Source organism: Geospiza fortis, unplaced genomic scaffold (assembly GCF_000277835.1).
Source record: "Geospiza fortis unplaced genomic scaffold, GeoFor_1.0 scaffold72, whole genome shotgun sequence".
NCBI lineage: Eukaryota > Metazoa > Chordata > Aves > Passeriformes > Thraupidae > Geospiza > Geospiza fortis.
Window position 1 is genome coordinate 1,743,337 of NW_005054338.1, and position 26,629 is coordinate 1,769,965.

At 35.9% G+C, this 26,629-nt stretch overlaps 1 protein-coding gene across 1 annotated transcript in view; it reads left to right on the top strand.

Moving 5' to 3' along the window:
* Positions 1–26,629, top strand: part of EPHA6 (EPH receptor A6) — a 334,811-nt gene that overhangs the window by 59,880 nt on the left and 248,302 nt on the right. The gene's annotated exons all lie outside the window — the stretch shown is intronic.

Sequence of the window (26,629 nt, forward strand, 5' to 3'; positions counted from 1 at the left end):
GGGTTCCTCCTGTACAGGGTGGCCACATTATGCCAGAGCTCGTGGTGGAGCTGTATACTTGGGCAGCTGGCAATGCGTTGGTACAGTGGGATTTTCTCAGTGTGACTGTTGAGGGTTGTGAACTGAACCGTGATGTGTGTGTTGATAGACGTCTTTCAGACAGCCATAATGTTCTCTTTCGAGACTTTGCTTCTTGGCTGAGATGTGAATAACAAAATCAGAGTTTAAAAGAGTTGTTGCTTGTTAGTAAATCCTGAGAAAACCCTTTAATACCCATTCAATAAAAAATACCTCAATATTACTAATTCTCTGAGGGGAGAATGTCTAAAATTTACATTGAGCTTCTTTTCAGAGAACTAGAGAGTGGGGGACTAGGTGGGAAAAGAGTAGAAGCCACTCTATCTTAGCCTGATAAGATCTGATCTATATTCATAAAATTTTCACATCTCTTGGGTCCTTCCCCCAAACCCCAACCCAAAGCCCTTTTGCCTCTCCCATTCTCCTGCTGGAGTTGCTGCAAATTTGAGTCTTGCAAGTGTTTTGAACCATTCTGTTAGTGTTTTGTGCAGGCATAATCTATGACCTATTCAGGAGAGAACAATTTCTTTCTTCTTCATGAAAATACAGTCAGAATAATAATTTTGCATTTTGAAGTCTGTTCTGAAAAATAATTGGTGGTGGGAAATACTTGTTGATACTTTATTTTTCCTACTTGCACATGATGTCAAACTTTTTATACCCCAGCCTGTGGCTCAGTGGGGAATAAGCACTTCATGGCAAATATGACTTATCTGTGACAGAATTTAAAGAATAAATTTCTGTTTTGATATTTGCGGAGATACAGACTCTCTATTCACAAAATACTAAATGGCATAAGGAAGGATATTCTGCCATTGTAATTGCTCATCATTTTGCTAAGCAGCAAGAATGGGAATAAAACCAGTCTTTGATCAGTTTTACTGCTGCTGTTAAAAATCATAGGTTATTTTCAGCTGCCTAAATCTCATTTACCTGCTTTCCTAACTGGCAACATTTCAATTATTTCAATATATGTCAGATTTATGCATCTCTCTCTGTGGATCTCTCAGTATTCCCTATCCATTGCATTTTCTTTTAAAAGCATCATTTCAGAGCCAAAGTGTCTGAGAAGAATTCCCAACTGGTTTGAAAATATCCATACCTGTTAAATGTATACCCAAATGTCTCCAGTTAGTTCAGAGGCATATTAATAGGGGATTTTTCAGTAATTTGGGACTGTCTTCCTTTTCTGAAGTCAGTGGGGGGGTAAGTGGCATTAACTGCAGGAGATTCCCAGGTACTTGTGTGTTCTGTACTTTTTTTAATGGGATAATCTGGAATATACCAATCTTTTCTAAACTTACTATGTAAGCAATCAGTCTTTGATTTGAGTCTACTTTTCAAGATTTTCCCCTCAAAATCCTGAAATAGCAACATCATTCATATGTTCTTCTGTATCTTTAGGTATAATAAATTAGAACCAGTAATTTGGCAATGCAGATGAGAAATGTCTCTGATATGAACTGCTGGCTTTGCTAATTCGTTTACACCAGCCCCAAGTTTCAGGTTAGAAGGAGGAAATGCTGCACAGGATTCTGGTAAACAACAATTAAAAGTGGCATGTTCAATACTGTGTTCTCTGAATGTCAGCCCAAGATATGAGTGGTGCTGAATTTAGCAATGTATAATATATACAGGACATATCAGGACTTTGTGGTGGGGGTTTTTCACATAGGAGCAAACAACCATGACAAGGAGCCTTTTATAAACTTAATCATAATGGTTCAGTTCTGTTAGGGCATGATATAGGAATAATTGGATGACTGTTAAGTGAAGTTTGACTTTTTAATGATTTACCAAAAATTATCTGAATTATTCAAGGTTAGGAATTAATTGCAAAGAAAAATTCAATTATATATAGCAAATACTAATTATTATGGTAATTTCAGATTTTATTTTAGTCTTAACCAACCAAATACAGTGCAGAAGTGTATATTGCCAGCCATAAAAAATTGATTCTTCTTGAGGAATATGCTTAGGAAGCCACCACTTCCAAAGTGAGTATATTTGGTATAGCTGAAGGAATGCTAAGTGTTAAGAATGTAAAACAATAGGCACTGACAGACTCACCTGGCTTATTTTAATTGAGACAAATGGTGTAAGAAATAAAAATGTAAAATTCAAATTGTGACCTTGAGTTGACTGAACAACACTTCCTAGGGATGCTAATGCCTGAAAACATGGAGTTTTTAATTGAACAAACAGTTCATTCCATTATTCATCACTTGAATTTGTGGTAATGTTTCACTGTTAGGATTTCTGCTTTGACAGCTGATCTTTGTGTTCTTTAGCCCTTCCATCTGATCCAACTGGAAACTACTCTCATTTTTCAATTAACTAATCCCCTCCTCATATATGTGTATATTTATATATGTGTGTATATATATATGTATATACTGGTAGTGTGGCTTTGTTTTTGGGAAACCAAGCAGTTCATATTACAGTCATGCTTTAGTTACCTGTGTGCTAGCATCAAAACAGGAAAAGGAGGGAATAAAGTACGTTGGAACTGCAAGATACAGGGATACAGTATTGTGTAAGGTTCCTTTTGGGTTTTCTTCTATGTGTTTATTTGCTCATGAGATCAAATCTTTACCAGGCACTGATAGAAGCATCTTTAAAGGAAAACCATAGAAAGATAATTTAAATAGTTGTCTTTTTTAAAAGTATCTGTGACTTATCAGATCAATTTTTAAAAGTTGCATTAATTTTTTTCAAGTAAACAGCCTTATATTTACTGAAATTTATAATAGACTTTTAACTTCGTGACTGCTCTGAAAGGAATTCACACTTCTTTCCTGTGCTTAGGCAGTAATGGTCTATTTTGCATAATTTGTGAATCTGAAGAGCTTTAGATTTCAACATTTCAATGGTAGTACTTGAAACCTTTGTGATTATTGGTGAAATATATTTTTCACTGAAAAATCTCATCTTTGGTCTTTGTAAGGCTGCACATCTCTGTGAACACTCAACACAAATTTTCTTTCAGTTATGAATATGGATAAAGTTGAATTGTGATTTGTCAATCCCAGATTGGCTTCTTAGGTGGAACTGCTAAATAGTTGTTTTTAGTACAATGCAAGAACAAGGACAGGGAAAGAAACCAGAAGTTGTGGGTAATTGCAAACATGTAGGTTAGAGTATGGAAAAGTAATTGATAATGACCTGTTCAAAGCTTCTGAATGTATCTAACCACATATAGCTGCTAGCATATGGAAAAAAACTCTGAACTCAAGGCCTGTATACATTAGTAAAAAAGAATATTTACAGTGGACAAAAATTTAAATTACTCTCTGTTCTGAGGGGACATTGCAGATGCTACTGGCAGCACTTTTAAGTTCCCATATCCAGGTTTTAATTTCTAAATGGCAGGTCATATTCCAAGCTATTTCAGGCTGTCTCTCTCATTTGTACTTTTTCCACTTGCACAACAAAAACCGTTTAGTCCTTAAGGCTTGCAATTAGTATGAATTAAAACTAACATTGTTGCCTGGCTGAAATAGGAGGTAAATGATGGATGGTGAACTGTGGCATGGATGGGAAATTACTTACTGTCAAAAGGATGATTTTTTAGTGAGTTGTACTAATCTAGAGAGGTCTGACTTGGCTGGATTCAGTAATTTCACCTTTTTTCAACACTTTTAGGTTGTTGTGATGGCTGTTTCTGGTTTTAGTTTGTTGTGTTTTCATTTGTTTGGACATTTTAATTGTACCATTTTTGCATCATCTTTTCAGTGCCTTAAAAATGGGGATATTTAAGTTAGTTACTGATTTTGATTTTTGAGGGAGTGGGTCTTTTTGGTTTTGGGGTTTTTAGCATGACAAAGTTGTAGGAATTAAATAAGTACCTGAAGGCACCTGTCTTCAGTGACTGCCTGAGTTAACAGCCAGAAAAATCCCAGTGCCATATAAATTCATGTTGCAGCTCACAACCAAGCCTTTTTTTACTTAATATATAGCCATCTGCAGATTGGATGCAGTTCAGCTGGATAAACATAAAAACTCTGATAAAACAGCTGAAAAGGGATGCTGTTTCAGAAGTAAGAATTTAAAGGTCAAAAAAAGCCCTTTATGTTTGATTTTAGATAGTAAGGAAGCTCCAGTGATAATAATAAAATAAAAAATTGTTTGCAAATTCTTGTCACGTCATACTTGCATTATTTTGAGCAAATAAAGAACCTTACACTAGTCACTGTAACCTGGTTTCCAAAATATTTCACTGTAAAAATTCAAATCAAAGCTTTGATTTTGTAATTGTACCTAGATAAATTATGCATAAATAGAAAACTTATTGTTTGCAAACTGAATTAATGTTGGAAATTGCTGGTTTTGACTCCAATACTGAAATGTGCATTGAATAGAAATGTGCCTTGATAGCAGAACAAGGAAGCCAGCTGAGGTTAAATAGTGAGTTTGAAACTGAAAAACTTCAATATTTTCTGTTTGTACACACGGACATGAAACTTCAGCAACAAAAGCTTGCTGATAACTCAAGTGTGTCTTGCCTCAGGTTTTGCGTTAGTTGAATATTGCTGGATATTGATCCTACCAGCAATCCTTTATAAACAGTAGACAAAAATTGTCCAAGGGACTGCAGGGATTGATTTTGCTGTTGTGTGTGACTTGGTAACAGAGCTGCATGATTTGGCATTAGCAGCAGCCCACAGTAAATTAGTTACTTGCTCTTACTCTGTTGAAAAAAGTGCAGTGCAGTGATGGCCACATGGAAAAATTGTGGTACTAATGGGAACAAGCTGTTTAACTTTTACACCAAGTATAAATACAAGTGTGTCTGTACATCTGTTTAACTGTACATACACTAAGTACACTGTAAAACTGTTATTTTTTAACTTGATATTTCTTCCGTGTTGCCAAAAAGTGGGATTGACAGCTTGGATGCTGTAGTGTGGCAGGAGGGGAAGAAGGAATGCACTGACTCTGTGTTATTGTCCTGTGTCCCTCACTGTCATAGGATTTGTCCTCAAAATGTATGTCACATCCTACAGACACTATCAGAAACTGTAACCTCCATTATTGGGTAATGCAGCTTTTCCTTGCTTGCCATGTTTGTTTGATGATTTTTTTCTTCTGTGAGTTATTACCTAAAGCTTCAGCTCAAACATTTCACATTAATTTGCCTTGAAAGGATGTTCATTGCACTTCACACGTGATCTACCTTGACTGTTTCAACAATCAAATATATCAAGTACAGGTGACTTTTGTTTGAGTGAAACCCTTGTCTTGCTGTGTTTACTGAATGTGAAATTTCAGCATTGGTTGCTTGCATCTTCCTACAGCTGAGGAGGTTTTCCTGCAGCTGGAAGAGAAGTGTGGTGGGGATTTTTTATGACTGAGTATATCCTCAGCACTTGAGTTTCCTCACTGTGCTGAAAGTGTACATCTGAGTTTTGAGGTCTTGTGTGACCAACAGATGGAGGAGAGTAAAACCATAATGCTTCACTTACACTTACCCTGATAACACTTGTGGAATACAAAATGCCTTGTGCTACTCATGGAAGTTGCTAAAACTTGTGAAAGAGAAATCCTTTGTGAGGAAGCTGTGACAAGCCTTGGCCCCCAAGTTACAAAGGCACACAACTGTGTGGACAGCACAATTGTGTTTTAAGGATTTCCATGGTCATTTCTTATAGGAGAATAACAGTTCTGGCACCATAATAAGGGCTTGATATATTTGTCTTTGGAAATTCAGTTTCTAGAGTAATTGTTATTCCTGTTGGGGCCCTGAAAATAAATATAAGCTAAGAGAAAACATTTTAATCATAGTGCTCAGTGAAAGTTTTTACACTACAGTAGAGTGTGGATTTTTTTTAATAATGCTAGGAAATCCAACTCAATTTGTAGACTATATCTAATTTTAATTATATAATTATATGTAATATAATGGCACAGTAATTCTCAAAATCTAGGAGTTAGATTTTTTCTATTTGAAGATTTTGTTCCATAGGCTTCTGAGCACTTAAATTTGTGTTTTGAAATAATTGAAACATTTTAGAATATCATTATTATTTCAATATAGGTTATGTCCCCTTTGAGAACCCATAAAGTGGAGATCCAAAATCTGAAGATAATCACTAGCATTTCCTCTGAGGCAGGTTATTAATCAGTAACACATTCACAAATAAGCCATAAAGCATGTTCTGTAATGAAACTGTTCCTGTAGAGGTTTAGCATCATTTTATTCAGTCAATTATTAAAGCATTTGTGCTGCGAAATATAATTTCAAAAGTGATCAATAAGAGGTTTTCTCTGGCGTGGCCTAGGAATCACAAGCAGGAGTGAATGCACAGAGATTTCTGAGGATGTTTGTCTTGAATACAAAAGAATGTGTGTGGGTGCTTAAAAACTTGAACTATATTTGCTTTTTGCAAGTCTCAGTAATAATGCAAATAAGACAAGATTTCCTTCAGCCAGCACACTCTGCCTTTTCGTACTAAATCTTATAGTGAAGAATAATATAAGAAATAAGTATCACTTGTCTTAGAAAAACTTACGTAGACAATAAGGTCATTGTGTGTCACAGAATAACTTGGATTTTAAAGGCAGTGGTATTCAAAAGGTTCTCAGAAACTGCACCAACCAAAATTTGTCATGTGAGACTTTTTTGGGCAAAGCAATTTGGAGGCTGCTCACAAGCTTAAGTTCTTACTAAATGGGAAAAAAAAAAGTGGATGGCAAAGGCAGTACTGTTAATGACAAAATTTATGACTGATAGCTTTGTATAAGAGAAAAGGGAAAGGAAGAAAAACTCCCATGAAAGGGGAGGCGTTCCCTTGAGGATAGAGATTTTTCCATCCTCAGTAGTTTCAAAAGTCATGAGGATTGGCTTTTGAGCTGCACTGCTGTTGAAAGACTCTTGCAGGGCTCTTGGCAGGAGGAGAGGATCAGTAACTGGAACTCCAAAATGTCAGCTACCTTAGTTTTGGATGCCAAATTCTGAGAATGTTAATTTAGATCTAGAATTTCTAAGGTTTACTCTTTGACATGTCTCACAGTCCCATAGTGTTTTAGTAGATCTGCTGAAAGTTCTCCCTTAACGGGTTTTGTGGGATTTTTTTTTGTTTGGATTAGCTTCCACCCCCCTTAATTTTACTTTTACAAGTCCCATCAGATCCCAAGAGAATATTCTGCAGGGAAGAACCTTGAGTTTACTGAGGTTGCTGACCTGGAGAGGGTGGCCTATTGAGCAGATTGAAGTGAAAGATTAATTTCTGTGAATCTTTCCGTCCTGCGAAGTAAATATCCCAGCATGGGAAGGTGATCCTTGGGACCCAACCTGCTGCAGTGAGCTTGTGCTGTTCTAGCTGTGTATCTAGGGATGTGTGCACTAAAAGCAGAATAAATTATGTAAAACAGGTCTCGTACCTACCAGGGAAACATCTAACACAGTCAAGGACTGCACTTGAAATGTCTCTCTTTAAAGAAAAGTTGCTTCAAAGGGATACTGATCAAAGCATGAATAAATTCCCAAAGGACATGGAAATGTATGCATAGAGAGATTATACTCCAAATGCTAACAATGAATGTTTAGCTATTTGGTATCTGGCTATTATATAATAATAGTTATGGATGTGAAATGTCTTAATTTTGCTGTGACAGCTTGCCTGTATTCCCAGATGTTAAATATTTCAAAGCTTATCTTACATATATTCATAAACAAGATGAAAGTGTTAATTCTAATTAAAATGATGCACAGTTCAGTAGCAGCCCTAATAAAGTCCCTGTGGAACAGTGAATGTAATAGCAGTCTATCTTTTATGCAGAATCAAAATGTAGATTTCGATTTCACTGTAAACCAATCTTCAAGGAGAAACTGAGCAGTCAAGATGGAAGAAATGAAAAATTATATTAAAGAGTGATTTCAATATGTGCGGAATTTTACATATTGGTAGTTCAGAAAGAAATTGGGCGGGGGGGGAGGTACAGGCAAGCAACAACCCTTCCCAAATTTAAAGAGTATTACAGTGTCCTGAAGTACATATTTTAGTTGGTAAATATTTCTAGGTCGTGCTTGTGGTAATATTCCTCATTATATTTGTCTGCTACAATTTTTCTTGCAATTATTTTTAATCAATATTTGAGAAACCACTCTTTTTTAATGCTATTTAATACTTACACACGTGTACGTTCAAGATGCCTTCATAAGGTTAGCAAGAACTTGAATGTGGAATTTTTGGGAGGTGAAAGACTGAAATAAAAGATGTAAAAGTGTTTTTTTATTTTAAGGCAGGACAAATTTTCCACCATGTTTAACAGAAAAAAATAAAAGAAGATAAAAAGTCAGGAGATGGTCAAGACTCTGAGGGGAGTCCAAGGGGAATGCCTAGAGACAGGGTTAGTTTGTAGCATTTAGGATAACAGGAAAGGCAAATCCCGGATTATGAGGAAATGTGTATTTTTCTTTTCAAGATCTGAACAGGGATTCTTTGACATGCAGTAAATTAATAATAGGTTTAATTACTTCTTTGTGTATTTCTTTTTTTAAACTAGAAATCACTACCATTTTGCTGATTTATCTGTTTAATATTATATACCCAGTTATTGCAATTAGCAGATCATGTTAAACTGTGTTAGTAAGAGAAATTCTGTGAAGTAATTTCATTTTGCGAGAAGTCGTTTTCAATTCTTAAGAAAGACCTGAATTCTCTTCAGAAGAAAGTTCTGGAGGAAAATTTAGGTTGATCAGATTTTTTTTTCCTTCTATGTTCTTTGCTTACAAAACATTAAGTAAACTGATAGTACAAAAAGACAAAAATTACTAATTCTTAGTGCAGTACAGAAAATTTAAAACTCCATTTTAAGAAGCTTTGGGATATGTTGGATTTTTTTTTGTCTTCACTGCAGTCACATGAGATGTTTAACTTTTGTCAGAAAATCAGATTCTAATCACAAAGATTTAGTATTTGGGGTTTCAGGTGTTCATGTTTGTTTCAGTTTTTGTGATTTTGCTTCTTTAAGTATTTCACTTGTATTGTTTTGGGTTATATGAGCTACATTGTTTTTTTTAACTTGATCAGGTGACTAAAAGTTTGAAATCAAATTTCATGTTTTAAACTTCATAAAAATTGGTGAAAATCCAAATATTTGGTGAAAAGTCCCCAAATAATCTACAACGCTTAACTGAAAAACAGCTGAACAATTATAGCAGAGGAGGATGAACTCTGTATATATTGTTAATATCCTAGAGGAAATGGTCACCATATTGACAAAATCCCATTACAGAGATTTTTCGCTTTGCACTGGTGGATGTCTCTGAATGGCTCCTTGTCAGTCTGTGGGGGGCTGGCTGTGCTTCTCCTGCTGACCTTCCTTAGGTTTTCCCTTTGATCAATGGCTCAGATTAGCTGGAAAAAAAGTAATTTTCACCCTTCTTTTCTATGCAACTGATGTGTTCAACTGTTTATTAGCTGTTGTGTCCCAACCTGTTCATAGCCACCACCAAATTTTGCAATCATGTCTGGTCAGCTGGCATCACCAATTTTCAAATTAAAAATGCAAGAAGAGGCAAAAAATCATTATTTATTAGGATTAAATTGATAGCCAGGTGGTACAGGGCCATATGAAACAAATCATGCATTTCTTTCAAGTTAGACATGAGATAGACTTACAAATAATTATTGAAATGTAGTTCTTCTGGTCTGTGGACTTTTAAGGGGTTGTTCAGAACTTCCAGTGATAAATGTTGATTTGTGCTCATGGAAATACTACACACAAAGCTCAAAATTTTCAATATCAAGCCGTTTAATCGTTAGCAGCTCTAGGTTCTGGTCCTGATGAAACTTCTTAAATTAATTTGGAGATGGGGTGATGGTGCAGTTTGGGGATAGTGAGTGAAAGGTCTGTAGTTTCCAAAGGAAAATATTGGCTAATTTCTGCTAAGGTCATGGAAATCAGAAACAAGTCAGTGCTTGGCTAAGTAATTGTTAACACATCAAGAAAAAAAATCTAGTTATCAACTTTATAGCTCCATAATCCTCCATTATTGTGATTTAATACTTACGCAGCACTTCTCCATAGAGTCTGTTTGGTGCTTTGTTTTAGTGTTTTGTTTGTTGGGTTTCTTTTTTGAGTGTAAATGTGCAATATATGAAGCAACATTGTCAGGAAAATCTATTCTGAGTTCAGGCCATTTTATGCTATGGATCTGACACATGCAGATGGATTATTGTGGCATTTTTAAACTTAAACAGAACTTTGTGATGTATTTAAATCTAAAAATGCCGTAACACAAACTCCTGTGAGTAGAGAAACCTTGCTTAAACGGAGTTCCTCCTTGAAAGGAGGAAGTGTCCAACTAAATGAGAATAAATTTTACCGCAATCCATTCGTGCTCGAGGTAGCTGTTGCAGAAGAAATAATGACAATATAAATGCAAATGTATATAAATGTAAAAATCTGAAAGTAATTTTCAGATTGCTCTCTGTGGTCATATTTTGTTGTGTTAAAAATACAGGTCATTCTTCACCATAGCCTATGGAGAGAAGTAATCTTTTTTTTTTTAACTGTAAAGTAAAAATGTGAGCAAGCTGTCCATGGATAAAATGATATTATTTCATAAAATACATTGCTGAGTCTAATGATCCCAAACTAACCTAATCATTTTAAAAGGCAGCCTTGAGATTCCTCTTATCCCATGAGCCTTGAATTGGAATAAATTTCCTTCTGGCAGTATTGTAAGAGAAAAAGATCCACAGATGAAATGCTGTTTGATATCTTACCACTCTTGTACCAGTGCCTAAGTCCTCTTATATTGTCAACATACTTCTTAAACATTTTCCAGTCTTTTCATCTCGTCTTACCAATGCTGCAGTGTCCAAGCAAGGATCCTAAATGTGGTACTGACTCTTTTGCATATATTGTAAATGTCTTTTGGAAAGCAGCAGTTTTGTGATTAGAAAGAGGTATTTTGTCCCCAGTGTGAAAGCTCTCATTTCAAAATTCCTAGATTTTCAAAGGGTCTTTTTGGTGGTTGTTGTTTGGGAGTTGTGGTTGGTTGGTTTTTGTTTATTTTCTTTTTCCTTGAAGTAGTATCCAGTCTTCTTAGCAATAAAAGTAATATAATTTGCAAGAAATAACAAGCAATGGTGGAATCTACTGGACAGTAATATTTACAGTTAGTTAGAAAAGGAATTGTATAATAAAAGTTTTTCCTTCAAGAGAAGCCTGTAAAACTGATTTTGCTTCTGATTTATGGACATTGCTACACTTGAGGAATAAATTAGGTAAACCTGAAGGAACTGAAAGCTCAGTGGCTATAAAACAACCTATTGATTTTTGACTAAATCTGTCTTCAGTAGTTTTTACAGTTGCCTTCATCCAAAGAAGCCCACAGTGCAGCTACTATGGAAGCAATTCAAGTAATTGGTATTTGATTGGCTCTTTATACCTACACCTTATTTCTCTTTACCTAAGTGTTAATAGCAGCAGAGCAATTTAACCTGAAATTCAAGGACAAAGGCACAATTAAATGCTTCTGTTAATGCAGAAGTGAGTAGTAGTAACAGTAAAGATACTCAAGTAGTTTTTTTTTTTTTTTTTGCTTTAACTTTGACAGCATCAGCACTTTTACTTTTCCACATAGATTCTCCTGGGTCTTACTGTAGCTACTTTGTTTTCCCTTTCTGAAGGGACAGAGATTGTGCTTTCTTGTGTGCTTTTGTGGATTTTTTTGTTTGTTGGGGGCTTATTTTTTTTTATGAAGAGGACTTCAGCAGAGATACAAACCATGGGTATTCTGAGGAACAATCAAATGGTTACAATGGCTGTCATTCCTGAGAAAAGTCCATGATAAAGCTATTGCAATAATAACAATATGTAGCTCTTTTTTTCAAAAAGAACTTGTGCCTGAGAGAATTGCATGATCTCAATTCTATTGTGAGCAATTAGCTGTGGCAGGTATCTTGAAAAGGGGATAACTTGAAAGAAACCTTCAAGTATTTTTCTTCATTAGGCTTCTGTGCTAGTGGGAAAATGCAGTGAATCCTTAAAAATATTTAAAAATCAGTAGAGTGTGCAGTTTGAATATATTGAGTATCCAGGAGGTCAGTGGTGTTGTTTTGAGCTTTACCATCTTCATAATCTTGCTTAATATCGTGTAAAACTCATCAGCTTTAAAATATTACTGTTTAACCCTTGCTACATATCTTGAAGTAGTTTTATTGGGTCTGAAATGTTACTACACTGCTGTACTCTGACCTTCTTGGAGCATTCATTCTGCATCCAGATTGTGCTGTAGCAGGGTGGAAAGGGGACAGAACTGGCTTTTCACATGTGGAAAACAGGCTGTGAGTGCATTTGAAAACTGTTTTGGCTTCCCTGCAGAATTAGAGCAGACACGTTTGTGAGATTTAAAAATGGGGACAAATGAGTGAAAATATTTTATGTATTAGTAGCATTCCTGAGCTATTTCTCTCCTTATATTTAAATATTGTGAGGACATTACGGTTGAAAACACAGTAATTCCCCTGGGAGAGTGTTGTGGCAGAGCTTGCTGTAGTCAGTGCTCATAATGCATTTGCCAAGGAGTGTTTATCTCTGTCTTCTCCCTCAGGTTGTGATGCTCCTCTTCTGAGGGGATGTCTGCTGGTCAGTGAATTTCTCATTCTTTCAGAACAAGCATTTGCATATCAAAGGCCCGATAGGAGTAAACACACTTTATACTTCCATCTGTCATTCTCTTCCCATTGAGACACAAAATAAGAACAGTGTAGCAAGCAAGAGGTTTAATTTTTTGTTCTTTAATTCTATACCACTTTGCTTTGAAATATGAAGGATGCCTGGGTTCAGTTTTCCATAGCTGTTTCTTTCCATTAAGGTCTCTTGACTCAAGCTATCCTAAAAATAAGATCAGTACTCTTTGGAAAAGTGGCACTTCTGAGACCAAAAAAAAACCCACACAAACCACATTTATTCTTCATTTTTTAACTCTGTGTTTTATAATATTTAAAAAGAAACAAAAGAAATAATCTCAGAACATCTCAGTCTTTGTCCAGTAATAGAACTTGAACTCTACGTATGTTTATCTTCTTGCAAATTAAATATTATTAATACTGTTTTCTAACATAGGCCCAATTTTTCAGTGTCTATGAGAAATGAGATCAGATTTTGTTTTCATTTCTCACTTCTCTTGCACTGGTTCCCAATATAATTTTTTCTTTGTAATTTCAAAGAATTAATTTGTTCATAAACCAGGATTAGGGCTGTGTTAGAGGTTCCCAGCAGTGATTAAAGTGCCATTATTCTGAGTGTGTGCATTCAAGTTTGTTTTGAAACCTGAACTCATTCATTTTGGGGGAGTTTAGGTGAGCATCCAGCCCACTGGTGTGAGGAGCAGCTGCATGAGTATCCCAAGGGAGCAACAGTTCCTCTGCTTATTAACCCCTTCTGGGACAGTCCCCACAAGCAGGGACTCTGCTCTCTCCCATCCCAGTGTGTTTCCATTGAAGCAATAGATTTCCCCCTTCAGTGTGCATCGTGGAATTTTCAGAGTGAGAAATCCAGGTTCAGTGCTGAGTTTTCTAGTCTCTTTTCCCTTTTCATTGTTTCTGAAGCTCTGCTGTTCATCACTTGACAGGAGTTCATTGTGTGAGACCGAAGAGAAAATCATCTGAAGTTTCTATTTATTGTAGCTTGAAACCAAATCTGGATTTGCTGCCAAAGAATTTTACTGTCTTTGATGGAGAGGATAAGTTCACAAACTCTTTGGAGCGTGGATCTCGTATTTTCACTTAAACTTGTACAGTACCAAGCCCAGTAGGGTCACAACCTTTGCTGGGTTCTTTGAGTAGTATTTTAAAGCTATAAACTTCTAAAGTATCTGCTTGGCAGTTCAGAATGCTGGATGCAGCCAAAGGCCTCACTCTCTCTTGTCCTCAGAAGTCATCTTTTTGACAGAGGTTAGTGTAGGAAAAAAAATACTCACCTAAATCAATCAACTTTTGTGTCCAGTAAAAAAAAAAAACTGCTGTGAAAGACCTCTAAATGAAGCTGGAGGTTTTTGTTTTTCCCCTCAGTAAAAGTTTCACAGGATAAAATAATCTGGAAGAACCACTGTGCAACTGCATGGGCTCAGTCAGTGAACAGGTGTAGCTACTGAACTAAATTATGTTCTGTCATGTGGGGATACAACACAACAAACTTTATTTTTAAGTGCCAGACAAATATGTCAAAAGTAAGGCTCTAATATGACAGAATGCACTCAAGGAGAGTATCTTAGAACTTTCCTTCATCATTTTGCTTATGCTTCTCATTCCTCATCAACAGCAGCCCTGAAATAATTAGAAGAATATGTTCAATTTTTGGCATGTCTTTTCCCAGTCTTCAGTTTTTGTAGAGCTTTGTTGGTGGACCTGTTGATGGACCTGTTCATGATAGGATTTTGAAAGAGGGGATTGTTGTTAAAAAAGCAGATGCCTGTATTTCCTAAGGAGAGGAACTTGTTTGATAACTGGAATTTTTGATCTTGGATTCCATAACTTGAAATTTGTCCCCTGCTTTCCTTAAGGGGACACAAGCGACCCAATATCAAGATTTCTTCATACAAATTGTGTTGTAAATTGGGATAGGGATGTAAACTGGCATCCAGTTCTTACAAAGGTGCTTGAAAAACTGAGTTACTATTCAAGTTGAGTTGAAAAAGTGAATTTTACCAGACCTTGAGCTTTTTTATCATGACCACTAAGTCCAGTAGACTTTTCATGAAAGAGAGAAATTTTGGGAAGCTCTTCAAGGCTGTTTTCCCTTTCAGTGATAACTTGATACGTTGCTTTTCTTTCGCTTAACCTGGTTGCTTTCCATTTTGAAAGCCACAAATGATGGTCTTTGAGAAGGAGGAAACAAATTATACTTTCTAATTGATGCCAGTGAAAACCACCAAAATGCTTGCACCATGTTTTTAATTTGTTGTGGTCATAACTTTTGTTCCAATTGGACTTAAGATATAAAATCCTCTATTATAATAAAGATTTTACTTGTGACTTCATGGTTAAAAAGACATACACGTATTGTTGGTATTTTTCAGAAGTACATATCTGGCAGTTAGATTATATGATTGGTGCAGTTTCCATCTGTTCTAATTAGCAATATTTGAATAGGTCATCCAGCTAAGCATTTATTTTTAGTTTTGAACTGGATATGCAAAGATAGTGATAGCAGGTTTATATTTGTTATTGTAAAAGAGAGAACAAAAACGATTGCACACAAAAAACACCCAAGAAAGAAAGTAATGAGATTTTTTTTTGTTTTCTACCTTTAAAGAAACTTAAGCACATAGTACAACTCCTTCCCATTCCATTAGTATTTATGAATTTGAAAGGGGAAATGATGCTTTGAAACACCTAAATATGTAGGTGTAGATGTTTCAATTTTACATGACTTTAAGTCTTTCTTTGGTCTAATGAAATAAATGAGCATATCAGTCTCCCAAAAATACTTTTTTTTTTCCTCGAGGAATTTTAACATTTTGGGAAGGGCTGGATTTGTTTAGAAGTCACCCTTTGCTATTACTTTCTCATAAACTTTGAGTACATTTGGGTAATGAAGAGGGACTGGAAACAAATGATACAAATTAGGACAGAAATATCTTTACTGGGCCTTCATTCTGTGTCTTGCTGCAGGTGGCAGCAAAGCCAAGAAACATTATGCAAACAGAGACACATTGTCTGAACAATTTCAGAGCTGTGAAAAACATAACAAATTCTGATAAAATTTAATGGCATGTAAATAGCTTCCAACATGACTGATAAATTTAAAATGCTTGGCTGAGGCAGAAGAATGAGTCGTTATTTGTACATTTGCTAAACTTTGGGGGATATTTTATCAAATACCTTCTTGGTAATGGAAAAGTCAAAATCTATTTTTCCTTCTCAATTTCACATGGATTAGATTAAAATGCAGTCAGTGTTGCTACTTTTAAGTTGTAAGATTTTTCAAAAATATTTCTGTACATCCCTCCATATATCAGCAGAATAGCCCACTGAGTCTCTGGCAAGGCTAAAATCTTAATTAAAGGAGTTCCATATTTTACATTAAAAAGTCTTTAAGCTGTCTTAGCCCCTCAGAAGACATTGAAATGATATTGTAGCCATAAGTAAAAAAGAACTGCCTGGTTTATTCAAATAATGAAACAGCTCAAACTGATCTTATCCATTGTGGCTGAACTCACCTTTACATAAATTGATAGCCTGGAGGTTAATGAGGGAGGATCATAAAATAGCTCCAGGAATCTTGGGCTTTACGAGGTCAGCAGTGTTGTGGAACTGGGCTAGACACAGAAGGAACCTAAACTGCCTTAAGCTGCCTGCATTTGTTTGGCCAATTGCAGTGTCAAAAGTGGAAAGCTTTTCTTTAATGAGAGTACATCTTTTACAGTATTGTTTCAAACAGGAGGTGAAGGGGGGAAAGGATTGAAAATTTCATATTTAGCAGGGGGTTTCTTTGAGAAGATGCTCAGATCATACAAACTGATCAGTGCTGGAGGAATGAGGGCCTGTGTTAGCATGGTGGAGTAATCATAACAAAAGTAAGAAGCCAGGTGCTTTGTGTTTGTCAGGAAAAAAAACCAATCAGTGATATTCTTTAGAGATATATCAATACTAAGGAAATACATTATAAGGTAATACCCATGCCATATTTTGTCATTGTGTTACTTATATTAGCTAAATGCTCTAAATAGTAGAACAGAAACCTGTTATATCTAAGTGCTGTTTAAAAGCTGTTATGAGAACTTCCCTAAAAATACACTTACAGCCCCTTTTGGCTCCCAAAAGTGAATGCAGAGTAAATGAGCTGTTGCTGGCCAGTGTAATGTCTACAGTCTTAGCTCAGAATTGGTTTTTAAAATCATTTGTGCAGGCTTGATGGCAGGTGAGGGAGCTTTTCGGTAGGAATAATGAAATTATTCTTCAGATGTTTATGAAGCAGGGAAGCACAAAAATGCCTGACTGGAAAGGTGGTAATGAGGGCTGGTGTTTGAAGCCAGCTGAGGAGAGGGGAAGCTGGTAGAATGCTGAGAGAAGTGAGCTTGGGTAAACCACAAGCAGCTCTCAGGAAGACAAGGGGCTTGCATTTGACAGTATAAAGAAGGAAAAAGGAGAAAAAAATGGGATGCAAAAACCTGTAAGGGTTATCTTTGCAGTCAAATTCTGAACAGGGATGAGCAGAGCAAAATGTGTTGTCAAGGCAGGAGAGAGGGTGTTACAGTAATTCAGTATTAATAAATGAACTTGAATGTCTTGGGGATGTAACAAAAAAACACAGCCAACCTCTGTCTCCATGGAGGAGAAGGCAGCATTTGGTAGGAGTCTGGTCATTTAATCTACTGCACAAATGGCTAAGAACAATATTTATAAAGCTTTGCTTGAATTACGTTGATCAAAGTCCATTTGGAAAGAGGCTCTTAATTGCTTGGTGTGTTTATCAATAAATGCTTCCTTGGATCATCCAAAAGATGGTCATTGTTTGTTTTTAATTAATAGATTTAAGTAGCAAATAGAAAACTATGAGTATATTGAATATTTAATGTAAGAGCAGGAGTTTCCAGAAAGAGGGACTTCCAACCTTAGACATTTTGTATATAATTGAAGTAATAGATTTTAATTTGTTTGACTATGACTCCAAAGACAGATGAATTTGTTTTGTTACTTTGTACTCCTTTACCTTACTATTTATTTTACAGCATAGTATAGAAACCCATGATATATAATATATATAATAATGATATATTAATATATAATATGGAAATATTTAATGTTTTCTCCTATTTAGACACATTTGTGGGTAATTTGATCCCCTTTTGATCCTCTTACAGTATATTAAAAATGCATTTCCCATACACAGCTAGAAAAACACACACTCTCTCACACATACTGAGGCTATTCTTTATTTTTTCTGGAATTACTTTATGTGATGCAGCTCTGAATTCCTTCACAGATGGACTGTTCTTGTTCTTCCAGTGTCTGAGGATAATGATCATAGCAATTAGATGAAGAGATTGGGTTCCATTTCACATGGGATGCTGGGTGATTTAGATTGATCGAGTAAAAACTGACATGATTTTGAGTCTGAGGCTTGTGTTTTGGGGGCTTTTTTTTGCATAATTCTATTTTCAAATATTTGTGAAACCTCTGCCGAAGCATTCTCACTGTTTAATGCTCTCAGAACATATGCTTATAATTTCCAGTGCTTTCCAAATACCTCCAGCATTGTCATTTTGTCTTAAGCCCAGACTGTTCATTTTGACAAATGTCTAGTAAATTTGAGAGGCTATTAAGCATTGCTGTAGTGCCAGTTATTTTTCTACTGAACTTGTCACTTTTTGTGCAGATAAAACTTCTTTTGCTTTCATACTGCTTGGAATAAAGGTAAAAAGGAAATATTATCAAGTATTCTACTAGAAGTTATTGCAATATAGAATACTGCATTTAACATATGCATTTATTATTTTATTAGTATTTTACATGTTTTTACCTAGGAGAATTAATTTCCTTCCAAAAAATTATTTTTATCTCTTGCAGACTAAGGTAGAGCTCTTCCACATAAATATGATTTGGACAGAGAGAACAATGAACAGTATTTCAAAATAAAGACATATCAGGAAGAGAATATTATTTCCTATTTTAGTTTTGATGTGTAACACTTGGCCTTTTATTTGAAATTGTGTTTTTCCAGGAATAAGCTGCACACTTTCAGGGATCTTAATTTGATTTTTCATCTGCTTCTATCTGCATCTCCCAAAATGTCTTGTAATTTGATGAATTTAAATCTCAGTATGAGAGCTGTTCCTGAAATGCTCCATTCTGTGGTAGAGTTTCCTTTTTTGACCTAAGGAATTAATTTTTTATCTTGCCTGTGTGCAGCAATGATCTGCGCTGCAGTGCCATTCATGCTCTGTGTTCTGAGGCTGGGTAACCCTTGTGGGATGTTTTATGGGTGTGCAGTCTGTGTCCTGCTGGAATGAAATGAGTGAAGCCTTTGCTCTCACATCACCAGGCATGATTCTGGCACCTAGCAAGGCACACACAGAATCCTTTTTAACAGAAGATTTCTGTGTGCTGTCCTTTGTTTTGAGGACAGGCTGTAACTACAGGAACTTAATCCCTTGAGGGCACGTTGGCAAACCACATAAGAATTTGTAGGGCATTATTTACCTCTAGCTATAAGTGAGGCCATTGACTGTAGACTATTTTAGTCCCCAGCACTTGTTGTATAAAAAGAAATCATGAGTTTTGTTGAGGTTTTTAAAAGATGAGTGTGTGAGGATGGTGATGACTGATGCCATACATAAATAACTGAGCCAGAGAGGTGTCTGCCTTAGCATTTGTGCTGTTACCAATCATCTGGTACCTCAGCACCTTCCATTTTTAAATCAGAGCACAGGGACATTGCTGATGATTCTCATGGAAATGGAATAAGGCTGCTTGATTGGGAAAGCTTTGATTGCAAGTGTAATCTTCACCAGAATTACTTGTTGCCAGTCAGGTGTGAAGGGGAGAGCAGATCGCACACAGCCTTCCCTTGGGTTTAGCACAGTATTTGTTAAACTGCTGTCTTTGGTCCTCCTGAGGTTGCTCAAACTACTGCTCGTATTGGCACCAATTCAAAGGATGTAGAGCATATAAATTATGGCACCAGGCACTGGAACCTCTTCCATTTTTCCACTGACTATCAAAGTTAATCCAATGCATCATCCAAAGGCAGCGTTTTCAATATCCCCAAAGGAAGGCTCAGCTGCTGCTCTACTTTGTGTTCTTCAGCACAGCCTGGAAAAGTTTTAACTGAGTCTACCAGAGTCTTGCTTTGCTACTTGCCTTCTTCTCAGGTGCATCCATGCAGTCTGTAACATTTACTTCCATGCATGAGAAAGAACAGTCTGGTTTGTCTTGCCTCTATGATTGCATAGTCTCAAATGGTTTGATTGCAAAGTCTTACTAATAATATATCTGCACAATATATTTATATAAAACCTGTAAGTTTATTTGCTTACCTTGTTAAGTATTTTTCACATGGTTGTCTTCTAAACAAGCACTTGAGATCCAAAGCAAAATAGAAAATCCAAGCTGTAATGTCCTACAGTGTCATGAACTAAATTATTTAAATTTAGTATCTGAAGAAAACCTGTACACTCAGATCTGGATTGGACATCTTTGCTCTCAAAATGCCTCACATCAAATCCTCCAATACTTGGAAGCTTTAAGTGACAATTTCTGCAGAACTGTGTCCCACATACCTTGTACTCAAAGCCCTACAGAAACTGTGAAATTACCTTGACCAAAGGTTATCTTTATGCACCTGGTGTGAAGTGAAGAAGGGAAGCTACACACTGGCTATAGCCAGCCCCAGGCCTAAGAATATTTGAGTGTTGCCATTTTGAATTGTTTTGTGGGGAAAACACCTGCAGCTAACTAGGGATCATGAGGAAGAAGGAAGACAGAGGAAAGGAGAAGGGACTCTGGGATTATAGACCTCATTGTCACTATTATGTGACCTGTGCTCTTCCAACCTCCGCACAGTTGGAGGTACAATATTACCGTGTTTTCCATCTGTTAACCTGACTCAGAATTCACCCCAGTACAGAGTAAGATGTTAGAGTGTTTAGGGGTTTCTTGTAAAACCATCAAATATCTGATGAATGGAGCTTGCTGCAAAGTACCAGCTGGAATGGTACTAATATTTCAAGCAGAGCACAAAATCTATAACTAATTTGAACCTTAATTTGAGTAACACTTTTGAAAAATAGTCATCTATAGATGCATTAATTAAAGCATCGTGTGGAACATCCTGACCAGTACATAATTTGACATGTAAAAGTCAATATAGTAAAGTCAAAGAGTAAACTAATGAGGTACTTAGTGATTTGAATTCCTGGGATCAAAGGGGCTTGACAGAAAATTCTGGATATTGGAATCTTGTGCTTACTGCAGTTTTCTTCTTTGCTAACTTTGGAAATTATCACTTATCAATTCTAATTGATTTTAACTAATTTGTAGTGACCCAGATACACACAGTCCTTTCTGTTGGGTTGGCACTGGAGTAAGAATAATTTAATCCTAATTGTATTTGTCAGATCCTGCAGTGACAATATCATAATTTTTCACCTTATTCTAGAAGAGAGAGGCATTTCTTTACCATGAAGAACAAGAAAGTGTGATTGAATTAACTGCTGATGAGCATCTTGAAAATCTTTTGGTTTTCACTTGTTACACTTTCCAGCGCTGCCATTAGGCTAAATGAGAGATGTTGAGGATTAAAGGAGGGGAAACAATAAATAAAACTTGTGCTAACCAGATACACCCAGATTCCAAATATGCTTTGCTCTTTTGATTCTGTTTTAACTCTCTTTTATACAGAGCTGGGAAGATAGATTTATGTAGTTTTGCTGATGACCTTTCCTTATCCACCTGCCTCCTGACTCTTTAATTGTTGAACCAGTCACATACATTGTTCTGGGCTTCAATCATTAAGCAGCTTTACTTGTTAAAATTTTATCAGCTGATGTGGCTTTTATTCCTAAACTGCCAGTATTATATGAAAAAAACATAAAATGCAAGGTCTGGCTGAGGCAGGCTGGCTGGCTTTGACTTGTCTTTTTAGCAGTAAAAAGGGATATTGAAGCTCAGGAATGAAAATCTGTTGTTCTGATTTGTGTCTTTACTTCTGCTCCAAAACAACCGAATTATACAGACCAATTAGATGATTATAAATGAAGTGCTGTATTTATTAATATACTTAAGTGGTTTAGCATCCCACTAATGACACAGAGCAGCTGTGAGCCCCCCTTACTGAGTTATTGTACTGTGGTTACTGCTTGTGAGTACTGATGATGCCTCTAAGTTATTTCCCAGGTTTTTTTATTCCTCTTTTTGAGGTTTTTTTTATCATTCCTATGTAAATTAATTAGTAGTTAAAAATTAAAGGAAAAGAAGGGGAAAAACCCCAAAACCAAAAAAAAAAAAACCAAAAAAAAACAAACCAAAAAACCCCCACCAAACCCCACACCAAAAAGAAACAGGAGCAGGGAAGTAGCTTACACCCTAGTTTAGAGGATTTTGAAGTGTCCAGTTCCACATTTTATTCCTTGTAGGAATGAAGTAAAAGGTGAATTCAGGAGATATCAAACTTGAGATATTAATGAGATAACTCATTTAAAGCATAACAGAATTATACTGTGAGTGGGCATATGGGAGCAAAAATTAGAGAATGCACGTTAATAAAACACAATAATGCTACTTTCAAAAAATACAGAAATTATGTTAATTTTGTTAAAAATTAATTACAAAATATGCACTAAAAACTATATTAGAATAAAGTTTAAAAGTACAGACTGGTAATTTAATGGAGAAACTCACAAGTAATAGTATTTAAACCATCAAAATTGCGTAGAAACTTAGAGTTAGGATCATGTCTAAAAAATTGAATGGACATCAGAAAAACTTCGTATTTGCAGTGTCTTATTCTCATCCCCAGGAGGGAGGAACTACCTCCATGCTGCCAGAAAAGTGTTCATTTTGTGCTTAGGATTTCCTATTCTATGTGTATCCTGCAGGAAAGAACCTGCGATACCCAGGGCGTTGTGTATTTATGGCTTCAGAATCATCTTGATTCATGAACTTTCAGGATTTGCTGAGACAACAGCATGATCATTATTGTGCTAAGAACATGCACAGTGTAGTAGATAATGGTGTGCCAAAGCTTTCCTTTTAGTCCTCATTTGCTTATGGTGACTTCATTCCTTATTTTCAATAGGGACTTTCTAAGTATGGCTGAAATTAATCAAGAACACCAGTATGTATTTAAATGTGTGTTGTCTATATTTATGTACCTATATGAGCAGGCACTTTTGTATGAGCACCTCACATTGCTCCATTCTTCTCAGGAAGAAATATTTAATACAATCAGAGAGCAATTTAAAAGATTTATACTTCGTGGGGTAATCATTATCTCTGTCCTAGGCTTGAAGTATTTTTATTGTACTGGTATCAAAAGTTTTACATCAGTGAGATTTTATCAGATGTATTCCAGAGGTTTTATTAATCTCAAATTTTATGACGTGTGGTGATTTTTTTTAATTATTATTTTTACTGATTTGATTTTCTTCTGCCTCTTAATATACTGCCCTTTAAAGCAAGGGTAGGATGCTTTTGACAATGTTGCTTAATATTTACTTAATTTTTTCAGACTTAATTCCACTAAAAGACTTTATTTCACTATAATGCCCACAAGGGAACATTTATTTCTGTAGCATTAGGATAATATTACTGTACTTTGTAGACTCATGGAATGGTTTGGTTGGAAGGGACCTTAAAGATCATCCAGTGCCACCCCCTGCCATGGGCAGGGACACCTTCTGCTGTCCCAGGGTGCTCCAAGCCCTGTCCAACCTGGCCTTGGGCACTTCTAGTGATCTAAGGGCAGCCACAGCTTCTCTGGGCACCTCATCTCTCTCACACTAAAGAATTTCTTCCCAATAACCAATCTATCCCTACCCTCTTTCAGTTTAAAGCCATGCCCCCTTGTCCTGTTAAAAATCCATCTTCAGCTTTCTTGTAGGATAGATGGGAATGAATTTTCAGAGCTGTGAAAAATTTTAAAAAATAAAGATTTCTTTTTCTTTTCATATCCTGAATATCTCCTGCACATTTCAAATCCATGCTTCATTGAAAGGTTGCAATCTACCCGTGTAAAAATATTCTGAAGTTAAAATGCTGCTTTTGCTTGCTAACTAGAAAAGGGGTTGATATCTAAAGGAAAGGAATTTTTTTAGCTTGAAAGAAAAAAAATAAGGAAAACAAGAAAATCTGATTTCAATTTGCTTTTTCACTATGTGTGAATGAGCTGATTGTGTCACTTCATTTCCCTCTGTATTATGGAAAAGAGGACAGGGTTTTCATGGGTAAAGCTCCAGATTGTGTCCCCTTTGCTGTGCAACATCCAAACACAGGCTGGTCACCATATTCTTCTTCTTGGCACCATTTGGGTGTTTTCACCTCAAAATTACTTTAATTTAAAACCTCCAGATTACTTCCATTCATAATAATGGCTCTGAGTGGCTCAAAAACATCATACAAACAAAAAAAACCAGGAGCAGTAAGAAACAGAAGCTTACACAGTAATTCGGAGTTTTTTTGAAGTGTCCAGTTCCACATTTTATTCCTTGTAGGAATGAACTAAAAGGTGAATTCAGGAGATACCACACATCTCATTTAAAGCATGACAGAATTATACCATGATTGGGCATATGGGAGCAAAAATTAGAGAATAATCATTAATAGCACACATTAATGTTGCTTTCACAAAATATAGAAATTTTCAGTTATTTTGTTAGGGTGCCTTCTTAATGAAGAAACTGCAAAATTATGTCTAAAATAATGCAGATTCTGGATTTTCTGTGCTTTCCCAGCTTCTGAATTTCCAGATGACAGAAAATAATGGCGAAAATACTTTGGAACATCAAACCCTATGCCTCAATTGAGTTTCCTTTCAAAAAATCTGAGATGTAGGTCTGAAACCTTAATGCTCTGAAAACCATTAATTAATTCTCAAGTGTATTCTTTGAGGTAGGGTACAAAATTAAAGCATGTTTTTTATCAAAATCTTGTTAGAAGGATGCTTCAGTCAACATTTCAGTACAAACCTGCTGCCTTAGATATAGAAGGATTACCATTAGGATTGCATTGATTATTCACCACTTCATTTCAGTTTCAAAGTTCTATTTCAGAGTTAGGCTACAGCAGGAGAGAGCACAGTTTTTTATTCTATCTTCTTTTTAATTTTTATATTGCCTAGGAATAACAGTATTATAATCCTTCTGGGGAACAAGCTTTAAAATCTTATTACTTTACAACAGTGGCAAAGGTATACAAGTCTCTTGTGATGCTGAGAGTTGTGTGTAATTTTTTCAGTTAAATGCTTTTATTTTACTTAATTATTTCATAGGAACCATTTAGGTTAAATTCTTTTCCTGTATCTTTATAATAATTTAAAAAGCAAGCAAATCTTGCCAGTTCTTATCGTAAAGATGGTCTTCTCATACCTTGGCCAAACTTAGTCTGTTTTCTGTAAGGTACACCTGTACAAATTTAGTGATCCGCTCAATAGGGAAGGACAGGCAGGGTGTTAGCTAAATCTCATTTCTGTATCAAATTTAAAAAAAATCTACTTTCACATTTTTTCAATGTATTAAATTTATCATTACTAGTTTGCCTGCACCAGTAGGAAAACTAGCCACTATTTCATTTTTTCATCCCTTGATGTGTTTTCATTATTCCTCTCTTCATTCTGGCCAACGTGTTTATCTTAGGCATGGTTTGAAGGCACCTTTTTCTTTTCTTTTTTTTTACTACTGTTTCTTGAAGATAAGACCTCAGTGGCAGGAGTGCCCTTTTGGAGAGGGGTAGATTTTGGCCTGAGGCTGGCACACCTGGGCACTGTGGAAGTATAGCGTGCAATATAATATTGGAGAATAGCTGCTCTGAATAAGCAGGCTGCCTCAAAATTAGGGATCTGTAGGAGAAGAATTGAAAAGGAAAAATTCTTTGAGATAAAAACAACTGTGAGGTCAATGAATTCAGGGTCAGAGAAGTATACTCTCTCTCTCTGATTACGTTATGGAGTCCTATCTAAAAGTCAAAGTTAATATTTTTGTTTGTTCTCTTTATATAGCTCTCACTCTGTGAGCACTTTGGAATTTAAAAAGACCAAAATCAGTAAGCAGGATTTGTAGTTCATGAAATTGCCATTTATTCTGTGCAAATGCTTGAAGGGTACTAAAATTCTCTGAAGCTGAGACAGCAGGCTTGACTTCTCTTACACTCTTGTAAAATTAATCTCTCTCAATTTATTGTAGGAATTTACTTCTTGACCAGAAATAGCAGGCAAAGGATGGATACTGTTATTTACACAGTGGAGTATACTTAGTTTGAATGCAAAACTTTAATTTTTTTGTTCTTTCCAACTTCCAAAGAGTAAAAATCAGCTTTTAAAACTCTTCAATAAAATCTAGCTAGGCTGAGAAACAATTTCTTTATAGTTTTGCTAGAAATTTCCTGGTATATTTAATGTTGCAGACCTTACAGATGCATCAACAATTACTGATTTTGTAGAAGATGCACAGAGGATGCTTTTAGAAACGGCTAATACATTTGAATTTGATAGTCTACATCAATTAATATCCACAAGCTCAAGTATCTGGTTTATAGAAAGACTTTTTGACTGGGTCATTAGGTTTTGGAAAGATTTGTAATCTTCCAGGAATTTGATTCCACTGTCAAATCACTGGGGGACTCCTCACTTTTAGTTGGATATACTTGAATTATGATGGCAGGAAGCAAAATAAGCTGATTGTATTTTTGGCTCAGATGCTGAGGCAGATATTACTCAGGAGGCTTCTGCTCTTGAGAAGTGGAACATCCTCATGAAAACAGCAGTGGTCACTGATTCTGATCTCTCAGCTGTTTATATACTCTGATTGTTGTGTGTCAGAGTTCCAGAGAGCAGCTTCCCCCTTCACACCCCCCTCTTCATCCTGAGGTTTGTGCAG